This window comes from Elaeis guineensis, chromosome 13, assembly GCF_000442705.2.
Source record: "Elaeis guineensis isolate ETL-2024a chromosome 13, EG11, whole genome shotgun sequence".
NCBI lineage: Eukaryota > Viridiplantae > Streptophyta > Magnoliopsida > Arecales > Arecaceae > Elaeis > Elaeis guineensis.
Window position 1 is genome coordinate 9066441 of NC_026005.2, and position 24336 is coordinate 9090776.

Here is a 24336-nt window from a genome sequence, read left to right on the forward strand (position 1 = left end):
GTCAGAGGCAAGAAAAAAAAAAAAAAAGGATATATATGTAGGATAACATTTTTACAAAACAAACATGTAGTTTTTTTTTTTATATAATAGTGGATGACGTGGGCATATGCACCTCTTCTAGGGTCTTTGTTTTCTCGACACTAAATGTATATATTTGTTGCGTGCCATGTATTCAAATGCTAAAATCTACTTATGAGCTAGAGGCCAAAAAAGCCATCACTAAAAGAAAAAAAACAAGAAGAAGGAGGAGAAGACCTTTCCTACAGAATTTCCTCATGAAAATTGTTTTAAAGATCTCTACAAAAGAAAAGAAGTTAATTTCGATGCTTGGTCAGCAAACAATCTAGTTTCTCATTCACATAGCTAGATAGGGGGACAAATTGGGTTGGCCCAATATTTTGAGCCAGTGTGCTGGCTTTAAAAAACTTTGAAGGTCTAGAAGGATAGAATTGTTCAAAACTTCGGATTCAGGTTGTATCTTTTATGCAAACGAATGATATTTTTTTTTTGCAATATCAACCATTAGATTACACTATTTGTTGTTTTATTATATAATTAAGACTCTGGGTTAACTCCAAGTCACATCACTACAAGAAATAGGACAATTAGCTATGCAAAAAAAGCATAGCTAAACTTAAGAAAGCATCGTAAAAAATAACTACCGATATAGAAAACGTCGGCAAATAAGCATCGGCAATAGGAGGGTCGTTGATTCCTTTTGCCGATGCTTAATATTTTTCGTCGGTAAATATCAGGTTTTGCTGATGATTATAGAAAGCGTCGTTGATTCTTTTTACCTACGTAACAGAAAAGCATCGGCAAAAAATATTTTTAGCGATACAAAATTAATGTCAAAAATAGCCAATTTACCTACGCTTAAAACATGTCGGCAAATATATATTTGGCGATGCAAAAATTATGTCGAAAAAAATTTCAGTTTACCTAGCTTAGTAAGCGTCGTCAAAATTAGCGTCATTTCGTGACATTAGACAAGCGTAGGCAAATCTGTTTAGCGACGCAAATTTGTGTTGGTAAATATTTCATAGCATCGCTAATGTGGCACGCTAGACATCCCGACAGACCCTTTGGCGATGCTACGAAATATTTACCGATGCTAATTTACGTCGCTAAATAGATTTACCTATGCTGCCCTGGCCGGCCCCGCGGCCCCTGCCTCAGCCCGACCCCGAGACGACCCCATCGGCCATGTGGCTCCTACCCCCAGGCCCCTACCCCACTGCCCCCAGCAGGCAGCCCCACCCCATCGGCCTCCAAGCCCCCACCCCGGCCCCGACATCGTCATGCCAAACCCCCATCCATCGGATCTCGAGCCCCCGACCCACCCCCCCAGGCTGCCTCCGATCCCCTCTTTCCCCCACCATGGGATCCGGCTTTCTCGAGCCATCGGGTGCCTCCCCAAGCCCCAAGCCCCTGGCCGCCTCTTCGATCCATCGACTGCCTCCCCAAGCTCCCATCCATCGAATCCCGAGTCCCTCGACCACCTCCTGCCTTCTCGAGCCCTAGCCATTTCTTCGAGCCCCTCGTCCCGCCTACCTTCGATTGGGTCATCGATTATCAGTATATAATGGTTTAATCTTTTGGATCTTTGTTTCTAGTGGTTTCTTGATATTTGGTTTGGTGGTTTATTATTGTCCAAGTGTTAACATTTAGAGTTGGAGAATTATAGTGATAACATGGTTGGATTGCAGTCAAAGGAGTAATTGGATAATTCTATACTGCCCATTCATGTATCATTATTCTGAAAATCTGATGTAGTGTTTTATTTTTAAACTTTTATTTTTTACATGTGTATACTTTAATACTTTATTTTTTTAATCCATTAGCTAGTTTCACGTGCACACTATCTTCTTTGTATTATCAGACCTTATTTTGTATCCAAGGGCTCAGATTAATGTTTGTTGGTCCATGATTCTAAAAATAGTTCTCATACTTGTAGCTTAACCGAGTTGAGTACATGCATTCAAGGGCTTGGTCGCAAAGCAAATCAAATACATTATTATATTACACTAGCTCTACTTTCTTAGTGTTTAAGAATATGAATTACATTTGTTGGTATGATGCTACAGTAGAACTTGTATGCTTTTATGAATAAGTTAGTGTCAAAATTTTGATTCATCCTACTTGATCATAGATTGATATTATTAAATAGTAAATTTTTACTTTTTATGTATTGATGTCTTCTACTTCCCAAACCTAAATGCCTTGATATTAGTTTTTGCATGTCTAATTTGATTAATTCGCTAATATCAATTAATGTCGGTTGCACCTTGACTGCTTATCATGTATGATGACCAGAATAAGAAACAATCTTGGATTGCTTGAAACAATTTATGAATGCAAGGATAAAAATTTTTCTATAGTCATTTGAAGGAGAATTTTTGCATCTCCATAGAAAATTTACTTTTATAGGGTTTACTTTTTAACAATAACCCCATAATTTTATTTGACATTTCCTTGCCTTGACCTCAGATAACATAAATGAAAAAAAAATGAAGAGATATAGCTAGTCAACAATATGTTGTATCTGTCCTTATAAGATTAGATCTATTTTAGAGCTTTTCTTAATAAAGAATGATAGTTTTGATCATTTGAAATAAAAAAGGACATCAAAAAGTGTTCTCAGCCATTACCGCCACATGCATACTTTCTTATTAACTTTAAGCAAGCAGTGCCCTCATTTAATGGCTGGCTTTCAGTTGTTCATTCAAATACTTGGATAATTTTTATATTTAATAATGGTTCAAATTTTTGTCCAGCATAATTTATGAAGTAAATCAGCTCACTATAGTTCAGTGAACAAAGTAATAGAATATACTGTGAAATTAAAGCATAAAAGTACCATCGATCATCTTAAACTATTTGAAAATTCTGCATGCTTTACTTTTTTCTTCAACTCTTGCTTACTTGTACCCCTTCTTCTTGACTATTCTTGTGATCTTGCAGTCATTTCACTTCAATATGAATATAGAAAATAGTTTGTTTTGATCTGTTCCATATTTCAATGAGTTAATAGACATCCACTATTAATAGCTATGCTCATTTAGTTTTCTATAAAAAATTATGTTAAATAATTTAAATTTTTAATATAATATAATTATTTTTTTATTTATAATTATTTTAAATAATTATTATTTTATTTAAAATAAATTTTAAAAAATAATTATAAAATAGATTTTAAAATATTTAATTATAATTTTTTTTAAAAAATAAAAAATATTAGCGATGGCATCACCATCACTAATGCTGTCACTAATAGATTTTTTTAAAAAAATAAAAAATTATTAGTGACGGCATTAGCGACGTCTTGCCATCATTAATAATTTTTTAAAAATTATAATTAAAAAAATAAAAAATAATTAACGATGCTAGATCATCGTTAATATTTTTTTAATTATAATTAAAAAAATAAAAAATTATTAGCGACAGCATCATCATCGCTAATTATCATTATTAGTAACGGCAAAATCGTTGTCACTAATAATGACAATTAGCGATGCTAGATCATCACTAATATTTTTTTAAAATTATAATTAAAAAAATAAAAAATTATTAGCGACAGTATCATCATCGCTAATTATCATTATTAGTAATGGCAAAATCGTCGTCGCTAATAATGGCAATTAGCGACTAGGATATTTTCATTGGATTTTTAGCGATGGCTTGCATTAACGATAGCTTGCATTAGCAATAGTGAACTGATTATTAGCGACAACAAATTGACTATTAGCGACGGCTATTTTTTCTTGTAGTGTAATTTTGCTACCAATGTTGAATCTATCGCTATATTGGTATTTCTTTAAAAATCGATCACAAAATCGACCGTAAAAATGATCAAATTAAATTGGTTGCAAAATCGATCATAAAATTACTATTTTTTTTATAGTGTATACTTTTTTATAACGATCTATCAACATAAGCACTTGATGAATGAGGTTCACAGAAACTAGCACTTGTGATGAACGATATGCTATTAAAAATGTGAAAAAACCATAGATGCTCAACAACTTGGAGAGGGGCACTGTAGATCAAGCAAGTCCAACATACACTACTAGAAAATAGTATTGCCATTGCTAATAGCAGAGTTGCTGTCGCTAATACTATTAGTAACAGACTCCCATCGCTAAACTTCTATCAAAAATAACATCGTCTCTAACTTTCATTATTAGTAACGATAAATATCCCATCGCTAATAAGGATAATTAATGATGGTATTAGCAATAACAAAGCTATCGCTAATAATTTAAATTTTCTTATTAATTAAAATTTAAAAAACTATTAGTGATAGCAATATCATCACGAATGCCATCGCTAATGATTTTTTAATTTTTTTAAAAGATTGTTAGCAATGGTATCTGCGTCGCTAATACCATCGCTAATAATTTTTTTTTATTTTTTTTAAAATTTATAATTAAATACTTTAAAACTTATTTTTATCACAGTAACAAGCAACAATAATATTTTTAAAAATTTAATATAAATAAAATAATAATTAGTTACCATAATTATAAATATAAAATTAATTATATTATATTAAAAATATAAATTTTATAATTTTATAAATTTATAATGCTCTACAAGTATCAAAATTACATATATATCTAAAAAAAATTATGTAAGATCCTCTTCATCATCTTTCTCATCCTCCTCTTGCTCCTGTACGTCCTCTCTAGCAGCTAGTGGATGAGAGCCAGATGTCCCAGTATCCTGTAATAAAAAAAATAAAATATTATTAATAAATTTTGATACAAAAATATATATATCGATGTGGAGACATATATTTCGATATACTACTTCGATTCTCGAATATATTTTTTTTTTATATTTCATTCGATAATACAGAGCTGTAGACAGCCTCGATCCAATGATTGGATAAGTTAACTTGAATTTTTACCTCCAATGATTGGATAAATTTATGCCAATTCCTAAGGCAAAATTATGGCTACAAGCTAAGTTACGGTTTAAGAGAAATTATATCTTATATGGCATGCACTGCATTGCCGTGCATATTGCCAATCACAACCACTCTTTTCTATAACGATCTATCAGTATAAGCACTTGATGAATGAGATCCACAAAAACCTATGCTTCTGATCAACAATATGCTATTAAAAATGTGAAAAACCCATAGATGCCCAACTATTTGGAGGGGGGGCTATAGATCAAGCATGTCCAACATATTGAAATCCAAATAATACATTCTGACAAGCTTTAGAGTGAGATCCTAGATTGTTATAAATAATATCAGTTTAAAACCAACAACCCATTTGAACTAGAATGCACTGCAGCGTGTGCGCATTTGAATTGTCCATGAGCTAATCATTGTATTTATAATTGAATTGAAGGTACTTATGATTAGATTTGACTGGACTATCACATTTGAATTGCCCATAAGCTAATCATAGTGTTTGTGATTGAATTGGAGGTACTTGTGATTAGATTTGATTAGACTTGAACTCTTAAATTGATGAAGTTGTCAGATCTTAAATAGATTGAGTATGTGAAGATTCATACTTGCATGTATTTAATCCCATACCAGCTATGAATTGATAGATCTTGAATACTTATATAGTACCAATGAACCTAAAATATAACAAATAAATCTTTTTTGGCTAAGGTTCTAGATTGTTACAAATAAAGAATGCTTTAACCAAAATAAACTACCAAGGTCCAACTACTTGGAGATGCACAGCCTTATCTAGAGTTAAAAATCATGCAATTAATATGGCTAGAAGGTTAGTTTGAGTAACCAATTTTAATCTTCTTTGTCTAACTCCACCACCAATCGGATGCCATGCACTCACACCCATAAGAGAAAGAGAGAGAGAGTGTGTGTGTATGTGTGTTAGGATTTGATGTCTCAAGATTCAATCCACATTGAGTCAACAGTGAGGTTCGCGATGACGAACGGAGTCCAACGAGCTCAAGATCAGTCCAAACGGAGTCTGAATGAAGGAAATACAGTCGATAAAAGATGGAATGAAATCGGAGTGGCGGAGGCCTTGCGCGGTCGCGGCGGAGGCCGCGATGGCGCGACCGCGCACAGCCCAGGCCCAGGCGAGCGTGCATGCGGACGCGACCCAGGCCTAGGCTGGTGCACGTCCAAGCGCAGCCCGCATGAGTTTTTTCCACACCGTCCATGCGTGGAGCATGGACCGGCGGTCCGCGAGGACCCGCGTAGAATGAGCAAACGTTTCCCCTTGGTTTCTCTCGGTCCACGATGGAGTGACGGATGTTTTCTATAGTTTCTTGCGGTCTACAATGGTTTTCATAGACTTGTTGCATGATCGGATGACTTAGAGTGTTGCCGGTCTTGATCTAACGAGCCTGGAAGCTATTTGGTGCTGTTAGGAAGCCTGATTCATTTTGGATTTGAAATTGAGCTCGTTCAGAGGCCTATAAAATCACCTGTTGACAGAACAGAGGAGCGCATTGTTGGTTGTTCAACAGAGAATCCAGAGCAGCAGCAGAGGCGAGGCACCGATGTCAACAGAGAGCAGAAGCAAGATGCTTCAGGTAGACTGCTAGGCAGTGTACAGCGGTCGCTTCAGGGGTTTAGGAGGGTCTTGCTAGAGAGAGCTTTTGTGAGGGAGAGCTTCTTGTGAGGGAGAGATTGAATGTATAAAGGTTAAGGGTATGATCTCCTCTTATAATTTTTTTTTTTTTTAATAGTGAAGCTTGCATGCCCCACGAAGGTGAACCTTTTTTCGACTGATCTACATTTTTGATTGTTTCTATTTTATTTCTTTTTTCTTCCTACTTCAATGCATGGTATCAAAAAGTTTCTATGGAGGTGATGTCCTGGCCAAATATCTCCAACAAGTGGTGTCAGAGAAAGGCAGTACCAGAATGCAAATTATGGTGGTGGTGAGCAAGATTGAAGATGGAGAAGACAGACTCAATCAAGATGAAGATCAACAGGTTTGATGGAAAGAGCAATTTCTCTTTGTGGCCGACAAGGTTGAAGGATGTGCTCATCCAGCAAGGACTGATCGATGCTCTTTTATGCGAGGAGAAGTTGCCTATCATGGAGGTGCAGGATTGAAGGCAGCTTCAGATACAGGTGGTGAGTACAATCTGTTTGTACCTAGCAAATAAGGTAGTTATGATTAATGTGCTTGATGAGACTTCTCCGACGATGCTGTGATCGAAGCTCGAGGAGTTGTACATGACGAAATCTCTCACCAACATCCTCTTCTTCTAGAAGCAGTTCTACCGGCTACGGATGACTGAGGGACAGAGCATACAGGAGCATCTCAGTCACTTTCAGAAGATCCTCACCGACCTTCTCAGCATTGGTTAGAAAGTTGAGGAGAAGATCAGGACACTAGTCTTGCTAGCGTCGCTTCCCCCTTCATATAAATCTTTGGTGACTGCTCTTATAGTGAGGAAGAGCACCATCAAGATGGATGAGGTTACTGTGGTGATTCTTCAGAATGAAGTTCTTAAGAGGAAGAATCCAGTTTCGAGCTCAGGTGGCAGCTCAACTTTGGTGACTGGAGGAGTAAAAGGTGGTAGACGGAGCGATAAGAGATCGCGACGAGGGCGATCCAGGTCCAAGACGAGACTTGAGCAAGATCAGATATTATCGATGTGACGAATTGAGGCATCTAGCCAGAGATTACTCTTAACTCAGGAATCAGATGAGGGCTACTGCAGCGACGACCAGAAGCAAGTCAAAAGGTGATGCCTTAGAGATATCTGACGAGGTATCTACTTCTTTCCAACAGGAGATTTTAGATTCTGTATGCACCTATCATGTATGTTGCAGAGATGAGTAGTTTGACTTTCTAGAAAGCAATGAGGGCACTGTTTATCTGCTAGATGGATCGAACTGTGTGATCAAAGGCATCGGGATGATCAGCTGGAGGACACATGATGGTGTAATGAGAAGATTGAAGATTATCCGATACATATCTGATTTCAAATGGAATCTTATCTCACTAAGCAGACTGGATTCGAGAAACTAAAAAATGATAGCTGGTGAAGAAATTCTGAAGGTGTTATACAACGATAGAGTTATTCTGGAGGAAAAGAAAAGAACGAGAGGACATTACTGTCTGACAGAAAGCCCAGTACGAGGTGAAGCTTCAAGAGCCAAGAGGAGTCCAAAGCGAGGTAGAACTTCAGATGGAGATGGATCTACCACGAGATGTGAGACTCGAAAGGATGAAAAGCGATATCGCAGGGTGAGATTCCAATTGCTGCATGATGATACTTCGAATAGATCTCAAGTCAGGAGAAGCACAGCATACGACAGAAATGAGATCGAGCGACCTGACTCGACTGTCATGTTTGTCCATCTATGATCAGCAGACAATTGCCCCAGGACATGGGGGCGAGGAGATCCAGAAGCTCTCAGAGTTAGGAGGAAGCCGAATGTCGAGTCGAAGTAGAGATTGTTAGGATTTGATGCTTCGAGATTTGATCCACACTGAGTCCACAGCGAGGTCCGCGACAATGAACGAAGTATAACGAGCCCAAGAACAGCCCAAATGGAGTTCGGATGAAGGAGATATGCTTAATAGAAAATGGTACAAAAATCAGAGTAACGGAGGTCGTGGCGGAGCGTGGCCCAGCCGCGAGCGTGCGGCCCAGCGCACGAATGTGCGGGTGCGTGCAATGCGCGGCTCAGGCCTGGGCGGGTGCACGTGCAAGCGCGGCCCAGTCCCGAGTGGGCGCGCGCGCAGGCGCAGCCCGCGTAAGTTTTTTCCATGTGATCCACGCATGGTGCGTGGACCGAGCAGGCATTTTCCCTTGGTTTCTCACAGTCCATCGTGGATCGATGGGTAGAGATCGGTGGGTGTTTCTCTATGGTTACTCGCGGTCTACGGCGGTTTTCATGGATCTGTTGCACGATCGGATGGCTTGGAGTGTTGCTGGTCTTGATCTGACGGGTCTGGAAGCTGTTTGGTGCTGTTAGGAAGCCTGATTCATTTTGGATTCAAGATTGAACTCGTTCAGAGACCTATAAAATTACCTGTCGACAGAACAAAGGAGCACGCAATTGGTTGTTCGACAGAGAACCTAGAGCAGCAATAGAAGCGAGGCATCGACGCCGACGCCGACGCCGACAGAGAGAAGGAGCACGGTGCTTCAGGCAGACTATTAGGCAGCGGAGAACGGTCGCTTCAGGGGTTCAGAAGGGTCTTCCTAGAGAGAGAGCTTTTATGTGGAAGAGCTTCTTGTGAAGGAGAGATTGGATGTACAGGGGTTGAGGGTGTGATCTCCTCTTGTAATTTTTTTTCTTTTTCTCATAGTGAAGCTTACATGTCTCATGGAGGCTAGTCTTTTTTTGGCTGATCCACGTATTTGATTATTTTTGTTTTATTTTTTTTTTTCTACTGCGACATGTAGTATTGAAATGGTCCTGAGGATAGCGTCCTGGCTAGATATCCCCAACAGAGAGATCCTATGTAAATCACCTAGATCCCACTACTGATCGGTGACGAACCATCTTTGTCCAATGTTAATATAGTGCAACTGATAGGTTAACTTCATCCAAGAGTCAGCTTTAGTCTCCCTGTCCCTTGTTCAACTTCCCTTTGCCTTGCGTTCCTATAGGTCAACAGGCTGTAGCGTAATAATTTTTTTTTCTAGAGCAGAATGATGGCAGAATAACGTCGCAAGGGAGATCATCTTTTTCTAAAGATTCCAGTTCATGAGATTCCGTTCCTCAAATGAAGGACAACTAGACGTTCTGCTTCAACAATGTCAATGCTATATAAAAGCCCATAAAATTTTTCTCAAAAAAAAGGGCACATAAACTAGATGATTTGAAAAGCTGCACTTCTCCTGCCTAAAGATGGGGCTAAGAGAAGCAGAGGGATTAGACTTGGTGTTCTTGAGGCTGGTGTTCACTGCTAGTATTTCTCTACTGCGCAGCCGGGTGCAACACATGCCGCGATGTGTTCGATGTGAGTACCCCAAGGCTTAGTAAAAATTTGATCCAAATCATATCCGAACACAACAAGGCATAGGGTGCCACAGTCTAATTAAAAGATCATTTGTAGTACTTTAAGTACCTTTGGATTAATGAATCAATTGCTCCTCTCATCCAGGGGCGGCTGAAGGGCAAGGCCACCGAAGCCCTTGCCTTAGGCCCCCGGCCCCAGGAGGCCCCCGCTCGGCCGCTCACTCGTATCCGACATCGCGGTCCACCTCCCGCCTCCACCTCCAGCGTCCCAGTCCCGCCTCCAGGCCCTCCACGCTCCATCAGTGACCGCATCCCGACGTCCCGATCCCACCTCTGGCATCCCGGTCCCGCCTCCAAGTCCAGTTGCGGTCCAGCCTCCGCCTCCACGCCTCCACCTTCGGCCGTCCGATGTCCCGCCGTCCCGGTCCCGCCTCCATGCTCCATCAGCGACCGCATCGGCGCATCCCAGCATCCCGATCCCACCTCCGCCTCCATGTCTCTGCCTCCGACGTCCCAGTCTCGCCCCGCCTCCAAGTCCACGCTCCATGGCTCCACCAGTCCCGATCTCTTCGGCCCGGCAAGGCCTCCCCGGCCGACAAGGCGGCAAGGTAAGACCACCAGGAGCCAGGAGGTGAGGAGGTCCAGCCGTCCAGGACCACCATGGCTCGTCAGCTCCACCGTCCACACGGACCATACTTTCATCGCTGAGCAGAGCGGTCCACCCCCCCCCGGCCTCCACCGGTAAGTTTCTTCATTTTTATTTGTTTTTCGGCACTCCCTCTCTACCCCACTTGGTACGTCGGGCCGGCAGGCCATCGGTCCGCCGGATTTCTTTTCGTTTCTCGAAAGTTGAAGCCCGGAAGAAGGCCCCTCCCTAGCCCCTGTGGCCTGCGCAGCCCCCAAGTCCCCCCTTCCCGCTCGGTCCGAGAGTGAGAAGTCGCCTGTCACGGCTCACCGACGGTCGATCGGCCGGTGATCGGTCACAGCCACAGAGCAGTGGAAGACGAAAGGGCTATGGCATCGGTTTTTTTTTTCAAAAATCAAAATGCGTGGCAGATTACAAATGGATGAAAATGTGATGGGCAGGTAGCGTGGGACGATGGGAGAGAATGGGAGAAAATGAAAAAAAAACAAAAAGGGCGGCAGGCGTGTTATAGCCCAAACCAAGCCCACTAAAGCCCATTAAACAAAAAAAAAAAAAAAGAAAAGAAAACAGAGCAGGAAGACTCCCGATCGGAGTCTTCCTCTTCTCCGATCAAGAATCGGAGTCCTAGGGCCATTGAAAGACCCTAGGACGAGCTCTATAAGAACCCTTCCCCTCTCCTCTATGGGTAGACCCTTCCGTCGCCGTCGATTTGCCGGAGATTTTTCTCCGATTTTCCCGTTTGAAGCCGTGACTCCTCGACCCGTGTTCGCCGCGATTTCTCGCCGGTGGTGGTCACCGGAGGTTGTGGTAAGGTCTCCCTCCTCTCCCTCTCTTCTCTCCCTTCTTTCCCGTGCCTGTGTGCACGATGGCCGGCGACGGGTGTCGCCGGATTTAGTTGGAGAAAGAAACCCCCCTGTAAGCCTCCTCTTTCCTCTGATTTTCCGGCGCCGACGGTCACGCCGACCGCCGGCCCTGGTCTCTCCGAACCCGGGAGAGTCGGCCGTTGCCGCCGGCCACCTCCGGCCATGAGATGGCCGTGATCGGCCGATCAAGGCACGGGGACCTCTAGGTCCCCTGTTTCGGCCCAATGAAAGCCCGGGAAGAAAAGAAGAAGAAGAAGAAGGAAAAGAAAAGAAAAAGAAAAGAAAACGAAGAAAAAGAAAAGAAAAAGGAAAAAGAAAAAGAAAAAAAAAAAGAAAGAAAAAAAATAAAATAATAATAATATAATAATAATAAATAGGGTTTTCTCTTCTCTCTCTTCCATGAAGAAAAAGAAAAAAAAAAAAAAGAGAGAAAGAAAGAAAAGAAGAAAGAGAAAAATAAAATTAATTAATAAATAATGAAATAAATAATAAAATATGAGAAAGAGAGTTTCTCTCTCTTCCCTCTCTCTCTTTAGCTTGAATTAGTATTTTTCTCTCTCTAGAATTGGATTTTCTCTCTCTACTTTCTCTCTCTAGAATTCTCTCTCTAGATTATCTCTCCTAAGATTTTTAGAATTTTGAGAAGAATGATGATGAATTTAAATGATCCTCGTGATGGATTTTTGATCCGTGATCGTCGGACGGTACACCGACATCCACTTTGATCAGATCAAGTATTTTTAGATTTTATTTCTCATGATCTTATTTAATTATCCACATGATAATTTTAACATGATTTGATATGATCAATCAGAATTTGTTGAATCATATTGTCTGAAGAATTCAAGATGGATTTTCTCTCTCTAGAATATTCTCTCTCTAAAATATTCTCTCTCTTGATTGATTCTCTCTCTAAAAAAAAAGTTAGTGAATGAAGAAATTTCTTTTAATAAGTCTGATCTGATTCTAATGAAGAATCCTGATCCATGATTGTCAGACAACGTACTGGCACCCACTCTAATCAGACCATGAATCTTTAGATTTGATCATCCATGATTTTCGATCTAGCCATGACTTGATTTGATCACATTGATTTCACCAATCGAGATATTGGACCCATCGTAATATTGGATTGTGTCACCTGATCAATTCGAATTGTACCTCATGAATTCTCTCTCCTCTGATTTTCTCTCTCCACTTGATTTTATGAAATCGATGAAGAAACCTTGGTCCTATCACTTCGAATCCGATTTGATCTGATAGTCAAACTTTGGATCGTTTAGGTCTTAATTAGATTTTGATTAGATGAAATTAGATGATTGGACCCAATCTAAACCGTTGAAATATAGAATTCGTATTCTTTCTAATTATTCAAATTGATTCTGTATAGGATTGTGGATGTTTGATCATGGGATATCGCGATATGATCTACGAACAGAATTTTTGGAAGAAAATTTATAGAATTTTATGGATTTATTGGAATGCGTTCGAGGTAAGTAATGTTTCACCTTTTCTAGATTCATCGGCAAATTATAGTGTATTCTTCTGACATGATTTGTGAAACGATACATGAATTGGATGAATGATATTTTTGTTATGAAAATATCTTATTTGAAATATTATGATGAAGCATGATTGAATATATTGATTTCATTATATTGATTGATTTCGATACTACATGATTATATGTTTTATTATCGAAATTAGAATATGAAACATGATTTATGAAGAATTATGATATAAGAAACAATAAGAATTGACAACCTGACTGTGTTGAGGACCCCGCCAACGGGGGCATATACGTTGGCAATTGACTGTCCTGAGGATTTATGTCGCCAGTAAGACCAGCGACATGTCGCCAGATAGACCAGCGACAAAACTGCCAGTTAGACCAGCGGTTCCAAAGGACTTGGCTGCTAGATGATTCGCAGCCCACCGCAAGCAGATACGCGGTATTATGACCCTGCCACAGGGATAATGTGGTCATAGCTCATGGTTGACGAAAAAGAAATTGAAGAACAAAAGAAATTGAAATCCCGAAAGAAACTTGAAATTTCGAAAAAGAAATAAATTTGGCATGAATTATATTGCATAATTGAAATTGATTTCGAATTGATGAACTCTATATGCTTATTTTCTATAAATGATTATTTACTTATATGCCTGATGAAATCTGTTGAGAAGTGATCGTTGCTTACTGGGCTGTCTAGCTCATTACCTCTTATTTTACTGTTTTTACAGATGTTGAGGAATTAAGATGATACAAGATATGAATGGAAGAGTGATCAGAAGCAGAATCATTATACTTTTATTTAGGTTGAAAGTCTTATTGAATTTGGTGTAAGACCTATGAATCATTGTTGAATTTATTAAGATATTAAAGAAAAAATTTAGATCGTTATATTTTGGATTTAAATTATTGACTAATTATTCCGCTGTTGTTTTAGGATAGTATGATAAGATGCCTTGCATGCTTATGGGAAGAGTTTTCTATGAGTATGCGGCGGTTGCCATGACCCTCGATTCACAATCTCGGGTCGGGGGCGTGACAATTAATATGGTATCAGAGCATAAGTGAATGAATTATGAAACATAGAATCAGATATAGAATGGGTGTAAGTGGATAGACACTAGGGACATTATAGTGTAGATTTTTAATGATTATTGTGGGAGAAATATTTAAAAATTTTGATTAAATATTGAGATTATGTATAAAAGGATCATAAGAGATTATGACATATGGAGTTTGAAATATGATGGATGATCTATAGATCATGATATGATTAGTTAGATCCTGATCGAAAGTAATCACAAAAGGATTGATATAAAATTTTATTGTGCATTATGGTTATTAATTTGATCATTGGTTATTCAAGTGAATCGTAAGTTCAAATTCGATGTGAGAATAATACTATGATATTACTTCTAGTTGAGAAATTGACTATTATTGGCAAGATAAAGATTTGATAATAAAATATTATTCCAGAATGGGCTAAGAAAAATCTTTTATGATGCTTGATTTGAAATATTTATCGAAATTAAATTTGGTATGTGGATTATATATAAAGTGGCATATTATGATGAATACATATTTGAGGATATTGCAAAGAAACCTGTCTTATTGATGAAATTGATTTTGAGATTATAGGATATTCATCATACTAGAAGCTTTAATCATCATCCTTAGATCTAAATAATGGATCTTATTATGTCTCTTGGAGACTACATGATGTGTATGAAATTTTAATTTAAAGACTTCGTATCTAAGTTGATCAAGAGATTTTCTGATATTATTGTTGAGGTTGTTAATGAAAAATTGATATCTTCAGATTAAGATAAAAGATCTGATTTATATTTATTTCAGACTAAGGGATCCATGTGAATTTACAATTTAAAAATTTTGGATTTAGAAATTGATATGGAGTTCCTTTGCTTTTGTTAATGAGGTCCCTATTTGAATCTACTATTAAATGGAGATTTGATTTTTTTGAAGCTTGTATGATTGTTATGAAAGGATATTTAATAGATATTGAAGATCCTGATGATAGAAATTTTAGAAAAAAAAATAATGATTTGAAATCCATATATATATTCTGATTATGTCCAAATTTGGTGGAGCATCGAAGGATTTTCTCGTTGATTTGACTTATAAAGATTTTTTGTTTGAAAATTATCGAATTGAATTGATATGAGAATTAAGATTTGATTCATATTGATTATAGTAAATCTATATGATGGTTTAAATATGATATTGGACTCAAGGGTTAATCAAGATTATTGTACATCAGTAAAGATATGAATGAGAATCGAAAGTTAATCTTTGATTTCAATTGAAATTTGAAATTTTAGGATAAAGAAATAATTTGATCCAACTTTTTTTTGGTGAACCTAAGAAATTTTGATTGTTAGATCAAAGTGCGCAGCGGAAGCATGGTAATCTGAACTACTTTGAGTAAGTCAGGAATGTTGATTCTCTGAGTCAAAGAATTATAATAAATGATATAGTTTGATATTAAAAAAAAAAAAAAAAATTTAGATATCCTAATGTGACTTTTAAAAGTAGTGCTTCCACCTACTATGCTACAAAAATAATTAGCATCCTAATTCTAGGATGAGTGGACCTTTGATTTTTGATTTTAGATTTAGAATATTTAGAGATAAATTTTCTCTATTCTAGAATTTAATTTTATAATTCTTTATTTATTAAGAAGAATTTGAGATTGTTTATCGAATGATGATTTTGATCTTAGATTAGTATACTCAAATAATTATCTCCAGGGTATAATGAAATTTGAAGTTAGAACTCTTTTGATTATTATTATTTCTCAGACTGAATGAAAAAGATTGAGGTTATCTGTTGATATTGACGATTGTTCTACAAAAGATAGAATGGAGTTATTCATAATTTGATAATGAATCGATTAATTAAGAGTTGTTAATGTTTAGATAAAGAAAATTGATATACTTACTTAAAATAGAGACATTGATTTTGATTATAAGAAAAATATAGTTTTGATTTAGATCAATTTTTGAGTTATTGATTTTTATTATGGAATGACTTAATGATAAAATTTGCTTCAAGAATTAGAATATTTAAGAGTTTGAGGGTTTGAGTAAGAGAACTTCAATGACTAGAAAATAGTGATATTGATTTCAATCAACAATGATGATATTGATCTTTATGAAATGACTTAATGATGAATGAAGTTCTTATGCAAGAATAGAAACATTGATCTTTTTCTATTCACAAGAGATAGATTTGATTTTAATTTGAGTCATGAGATATTGAATATTAATTTTTACAGAAAATGAGATCATAATTTTGAAATCTTGAAATATTGAAAATCTTTGAGATGTTGATCTTGATGAATAAGAAAATGAATAGTTCCGTATCAGATTGATATTAATGTATTGACTTTTTCCTTATGAAATGATTTAAGAATGAATTTGTATTAAGAATTAGAATTTTGAAATATTTGAGGATGAGATTCAAGTAAGAAACTATGAAGACTCAAGCAAAAATATCTCCAGCTCTTCGAGACTACAGGTATGAAAATTTCGAGGACGAAATTTCTTTTTATGGGTGAAGAATGTTATAGCCCAAACCAAGCCCACTAAAGCCCATTAAACAAAAAAAAAAAAAAAAAAAAGAAAACAGAGCAGGAAGACTCCCGATCGGAGTCTTCCTCTTCTCCGATCAAGAATCGGAGTCCTAGGGCCATTGAAAGACCCTAGGACGAGCTCTATAAGAACCCTTCCCCTCTCCTCTATGGGTAGACCCTTCCGTCGCCGTCGATTTGCCGGAGATTTTTCTCCGATTTTCCCGTTTGAAGCCGTGACTCCTCGACCCGTGTTCGCCGCGATTTCTCGCCGGTGGTGGTCACCGGAGGTTGTGGTAAGGTCTCCCTCCTCTCCCTCTCTTCTCTCCCTTCTTTCCCGTGCCTGTGTGCACGATGGCCGGCGACGGGTGTCGCCGGATTTAGTTGGAGAAAGAAACCCCCCTGTAAGCCGCCTCTTTCCTCTGATTTTCCGGCGCCGACGGTCACGCCGACCGCCGGCCCTGGTCTCTCCGAACCCGGGAGAGTCGGCCGTTGCCGCCGGCCACCTCCGGCCATGAGATGGCCGTGATCGGCCGATCAAGGCACGGGGACCTCTAGGTCCCCTGTTTCGGCCCAATGAAAGCCCGGGAAGAAAAGAAGAAGAAGAAGAAGGAAAAGAAAAGAAAAAGAAAAGAAAAAGAAGAAAAAGAAAAGAAAAAGGAAAAAGAAAAAGAAATAAAAAAGAAATAAAAAAAATAAAATAATAATAATATAATAATAATAAATAGGATTTTCTCTTCTCTCTCTTCCATGAAGAAAAAGAAAAAAAAAAGAGAGAAAGAAAGAAAAGAAGAAAGAGAAAAATAAAATTAATTAATAAATAATGAGATAAATAATAAAATATGAGAAAGAGAGTTTCTCTCTCTTCTCTCTCTCTCTTCAGCTTGAATTAGTATTTTTCTCTCTCTAGAATTGGATTTTCTCTCTCTACTTTCTCTCTCTAGATTATCTCTCCTAAGATTTCTAGAATTTTGAGAAGAATGATGATGAATTTAAATGATCCTCGTGATGGATTTTTGATCCGTGATCGTCGGACGGTACACCGACATCCACTTTGATCAGATCAAGTATTTTTAGATTTTATTTCTCATGATCTTATTTAATTATCCACATGATAATTTTAACATGATTTGATATGATCAATCAGAATTTGTTGAATCATATTGTCTGAAGAATTCAAGATGGATTTTCTCTCTTTAGAATTTTCTCTCTCTAAAATATTCTCTCTCTTGATTGATTCTCTCTCTAAAAAAAAAGTTAGTGAATGAAGAAATTTCTTTTAATAAGTCTGATCTGATTCTAATGAAGAATCCTGATCCATGATTGTCAGACAACGTACTGGCACCCACTCTAATCAGACCATGAATCTTTAGATTTGATCATCCATGATTTTCGATCTAGCCATGACTTGATTTGATCACATTGATTTCACCAATCGAGATATTGGACCCATCGTAATATTGGATTGTGTCACCTGATCAATTCGAATTGTACCTCATGAATTCTCTCTCCTCTGATTTTCTCTCTCCACTTGATTTTATGAAATCGATGAAGAAACCTTGGTCCTATCACTTCGAATCCGATTTGATCTGATAGTCAAACTTTGGATCGTTTAGGTCTTAATTAGATTTTGATTAGATGAAATTAGATGATCGGACCCAATCTAAACCGTTGAAATATAGAATTCGTATTCTTTCTAATTATTCAAATTGATTCTGTATAGGATTGTGGATGTTTGATCATGGGATATCGCGATATGATCTACGAACAGAATTTTTGGAAGAAAATTTATAGAATTTTATGGATTTATTGGAATGCGTTCGAGGTAAGTAATGTTTCACCTTTTCTAGATTCATCGACAAATTATAGTGTATTCTTCTGACATGATTTGTGAAACGATACATGAATTGGATGAATGATATTTTTGTTATGAAAATATCTTATTTGAAATATTATGATGAAGCATGATTGAATATATTAATTTCATTATATTGATTGATTTCGATACTACATGATTATATGTTTTATTATCGAAATTAGAATATGAAACATGATTTATGAAGAATTATGATATAAGAAACAATAAGAATTGACAATCTGACTGTGTTGAGGACCCCGCCAACGGAGGCATATACGTTGGCAATTGACTGTCCTGAGGATTTATGTCGCCAGTAAGACCAGCGACATGTTGCCAGATAGACCAGCGACAAAACTGCCAGTTAGACCAGCGGTTCCAAAGGACTTGGCTGCCAGATGATTCGCAGCCCACCGCAAGCAGATACGCGGTATTATGACCCTGCCACAGGGATAATGTGGTCATAGCTCATGGTTGACGAAAAAGAAATTGAAGAACAAAAGAAATTGAAATCCCGAAAGAAACTTGAAATTTCGAAAAAGAAATAAATTTGGCATGAATTATATTGCATAATTGAAATTGATTTCGAATTGATGAACTCTATATGCTTATTTTCTATAAATGATTATTTACTTATATGCCTGATGAAATCTGTTGAGAAGTGATCGTTGCTTACTGGGCTGTCTAGCTCATTACCTCTTATTTTACTGTTTTTACAGATGTTGAGGAATTAAGATGATACAAGATATGAATGGAAGAGTGATCAGAAGCAGAATCATTATACTTTTATTTAGGTTGAAAGTCTTATTGAATTTGGTGTAAGACCTATGAATCATTGTTGAATTTATTAAGATATTAAAGAAAAAATTTAGATCGTTATATTTTGGATTTAAATTATTGACTAATTATTCCGCTGTTGTTTTAGGATAGTATGATAAGATGCCTTGCATGCTTATGGGAAGAGTTTTCTATGAGTATGCGGCGGTTGCCATGACCCTCGATTCACAATCTCGGGTCGGGGGCGTGACAAGGCGGCTTTCAGATTAACAGCGGTAATTAATCTGGTTCAATGATAAATTTTTTTCAACGGTCATTTTTTTTCTTTTATAATATTAACCTGAATTGTTTCTTTCTTTTTTATATTGTTATATTTAGATAATTGATAAAAATATTGTGGAATAGTGTTACAGTGGATGCTCCATATTTTACACAGCATTCAACAATTGGGTGCTATTATTCTCATTTGCAATCAGCATTGAACAATCGGATACTATTATTCTAATTTTTATCTATTATTTATTTAATTTAAAATTTATATTATATTATTATATATTATCTTTATTTTATTTAATATTTGATTCATTGAATTAAAAATTTTGATTGTTGATCTTGTATTGGCTATTTAAGAAATATAAAATAATTATAATAGTTATATCTTTTTGATAATTCATAATAAGAATTTAAATATGTCAACTCAAAAATATGAATCTGGTTATTCAAAGCTTCAAAAAAAAAGAGGAATTGAAAGTTTAATACAATCTCAAAAAGGAGCTCTCGATAAATTCTTTACAAATAATAAAAATAATAAATTAAAAAATATTGATGAATATTTTTTAAATGAACAAGTTAATAATCTTTTAGAATTAAATGATAATGAAATATTAGAACAAGAAAAAGTCAACGAAGAGATTCAAGATAATCTTCAAAGTCATAGTGAAGAAAATCAATCGGTTAATTTAAATGATTGTATTCCTAAAAATATTTATGATCCAAGTCAATGGATAAATATTGATACAAATTTGAGAGATTTATTAGTAGAAAAAGTCCAATTAGAATTGATGATATAGATTTTTCTAAAGATGAATTTTCAAGATATTTTTTTACTACATACTATATTCAAAAGTTGACAAACAGAGAGAAGCACGAAAGAAGATGGCTAGTTTATTCAAAAGACTTAGATAGAGTATTTTATTTTTGTTGTAAATTATTTAATTCTGCTTCTAGTATAAGTAAACTAGCTAATATTAGTAGTAGAGATTGGAGAAATCTTAGTGCTAAACTTAAGAGTTATGAGATGAGTAATGAGCATGTTATTAATATGTATTCATGGATTGATTGAGAAATGAGACTATTGAAAAATAAAATAATTGATAAAAGTATTCAAGAATAAATAAATAAAGATGAAGAATATTAGAAAAAAATTTTATTAAGAATTTTTACTGTAGTAAAAACTCTTGGTAAAAATAATTTAGCTTTTCGTTGAAAAAATGAAAAGATCTATCAAACAAATAATAAAAAATTTTTAAGTCTAATTGAAATGATTGCCAAATTCGATCTGGTAATGCAAGAACATATTCGACGTATTAAAGATGATAAAATTCATACTCATTATCTTGGACATAATGTATAAAATGAATTGATAAATTTGTTAGCAAATAAAATTAAAAATAAAATTATTAAAAAAAATTTAGAAGTAAAATATTTTTCAATAATACTTGATTGCACTCCAGATACAAGTCACCAAGAGCAAATATCTTTTACATTGCAATGTATAGATATTTCATCAAGTCCAATCAAAATTATGAAATATTTTTTTGAATTCTTAAAAGTAGATGATACAACTGGAAAAGATCTTTTTGATGTCATTATGGATGAAATAAAATATATTGGACTTGATATTAATAATTTAAGAGGACAAGGATATGATAATGGATCTAATATGAAGGGCAAACAGCAAGGAGTGCAAAAAAAACTTTTAGATATAAATCCTAGATCCCTTTATACACCATGTGGTTATCATAGTTTAAATTTAGTACTTTATGATATGACTAGTTCTTGTACTAAAGCTATATCATTTTTTGGAGTGGTACAACATATCTATTCACTATTTTCTTCTTCTACTAAATGATGAAAAATTTTGTAAGATAATATTTTTGGTCTAACTCTTAAATCATTATCACAAATACGTTGGAAAAGTCGTATTGAAAGTATTAAAGTAATAAGATTTCAAGCTCCACAAATAAGAGATGCTTTATTAGAATTAGCAGAAGTTAGTGAAGATCCTAAAACTAAAAGTGAAGCTAATTGCTTAGCAATATATGAGCTTGAAATTTTTGAGTTTTTATTAGGCATGACTATTTGGTATGATATATTATTTGCTGTTAATTCAGTTAGCAAAAGTTTACAATCAACAGATATGCATATTAATGTTACTATAAAATAATTAAAAGATCTTCTTTCTTTTTTTGAAAAATATAGAGAAGATGGATTTGCATCCGCTATGATTTTTTCTAAAGAAATTAAATCTGAAATGAAAATAAAACCTAAATTTCATGATAAGCGTATCATTCGCAGAAAGAAACAATTTGATGAGAATATTGACAATGAAATAATAAAATCTCTTGAAGAATCATTTAGAATTGATTATTTCTTATATATAGTAGATCAAACAATTTTTTCACTCCAAAATAGATTTGAATAATTTAAGATATATGAAAATATTTTTGATTTTCTATTTAGTGGTAAAAAATTGAAGTCATTAGATAATGATAGTTTGAAAGAATATTGTCTTAATCTTGAGTGTTCTTTAAAATATAATAACTACTCTGATATTGATGGTTTAGATTTATTTTCAGAGCTAAAAATTTTAAAAAAAATTATACAAGTGGAAGATAACAGTCCAATGGATATACTCAATCATATAAGATGACTCGACTCTTTTCCAAATGCATATATTGCTTTTAGAATAATATTAACAATTTCAGTAAGTGTTGCTTCGGCAGAAAGAAGTTTTTTAAAATTAAAATTAATAAAATTTTACTTAAGATCAACAATGTCTCAAGAAAGATTAAATGGATTGGCTATATTATCAATTGAAAAAGAAATATTAGGAGAATTTGATTATAAAAATTTAATTAAAAATTTTACATCTCAAAAAGTTAGAAAAATAAAATTTTAATAAAAAATTTATATAAATTTTAATTAAATAATTATATTTTAATTTTTATCTTTAGATCTCCAAATATATTGAGCCGCTCCTGCTCTCATCCCACCTACGGAAACAAGGAAGCCTGAGTCAGACCCACCAGATGCTATAATTACCCCTTTTTTTTCCATGAAAACATAACAGTTAGATCTTCCTAATGAGAGGAGAAATGGGGACTAAGTGTTGAGTGGCCAACTATTCAGATCTAAGTAGGTTGTTATTATTACTTAGATCTAAATAGTTGGCCGCCAAAGAGTCGTGCATGATTGGATGTACGCATTCATGGATGTTTATATACATCAAACTAAATATTAAAACCTATGCATTAAAACTCGTACGATGCATGGGTAACAAAAAAAAAAAAAAAAAGTATGTGAAACAAAAATTATATATTTTGTTAAATCTGGACAGAATAATAATTGAAATTAATTAATTATTCTAATATTAAAAATAATTAATAAATAATTCTCTCTTAATTATTAATATAATTTTTTTATTAAATTATATATATATATATATATAAATAGAGTAACTGCGTTGGTTAGCCTCCATTTGACATGTAGTAGGGCCGTTTGGATGCTACGTGTTCAGAAAACTGCATGGAAAGGAGAAGAGAATTTGGAGGTTCGGATCAGAGAGGACGAAGCAGTCATGGAGGTCGAGGACGTCATCAGCAAGGGGAGAGAATTCACGGATGAAGACCTCCAGCCTGCATCAAGCGATCACCCAAGGCTCGCCAATGGCGAGTCTCTCCACTGGCAACTATCCCTTCTTGAATAATAAAAAAAATAAAAAATATGAAAGATGAGAGGAAGGACCCATCGGATCTAGGTAAACTAGCGGTCCTCCCTCTTAATCGTCGGAGAGCCTTGGAGAGATGGCAGCGGTCTGTCGATCCAGATTTTTTTCGACGGTCGTTGACCATATTTTTGAGAGAAGGGGCCACAATTTAATACCTCCCTCCACCAATCTTCTAACAATTGATAGATCGCAAGCACACCCATCGAAAAACCAGTTGAGAGCCTCGACAAGAGGATGGTGTTCTGTCAATTGCATGTCTCCGACGATCATCTGTCAAGATGCGGTGGAGTGGAATGACATTTCGAGCAGCCTTCTTCAACAAACCTTCCTCAAGATCGACAGTCGTCAGAATGCTAACGGTCATGAGAAGACCGTCGGTGGTTGGGAAGGCTCGATGACCCATCGGTGGAGGTTAATCGAAAGTTTGATTGGGGCCATGGAGGTTTTGGGTGGTTATCGGTAAAAAAAAGAAGGGAGGAGGAGAAGGGCCTAATAGGTTTGGGGTTTTGGGTTCACACTTGAAACCCAAAATCCAATTGACCCATTTGCTTTAAAAGGGGATGGATTCGAGTTTTCAAATTTTAAAAATTTAGATCCATTAATCCATCAACCCATTAATAATTGATTTGATCATGTCACATTGAGTTGATTTGATTTGGTTTGAGATTGTTTTACGATTTAGCCCCTAATGAAGAATTTATTATATAATGATCCTTTTTTCAATTATTTTGCGAGCAAAGAGGAAGGCGATCGAGCCGCAGGGAAGAAAAAAAAAAGAAAAAAAATTATTTTTTAAAAATAAAACATAATATATATAAATAATATTGTGTAATACCTTAACGATATTTTATAATAAAATATTATAAAAAAGTACTATTGCAAAACTAAAAAATATATATATATTATATATAATAATAAAATATAATAAATAAAAATATTATTTTAAAATAATATATTTGTTAAATAAAAAATATGTATGGGGTTTATGTAATTGTGTATACTAGGCATATGCGTACGTACGTATTATTAGTTAATAGTTGGAAGAAAATAATTATGTATTTATTTTAAAATTATTATTTAAAAAAATAATTACATGCTATGCATCGCACAGAGTTCTAAGTTAGTTTTAATAAATAATGCTAAACACTCAGAA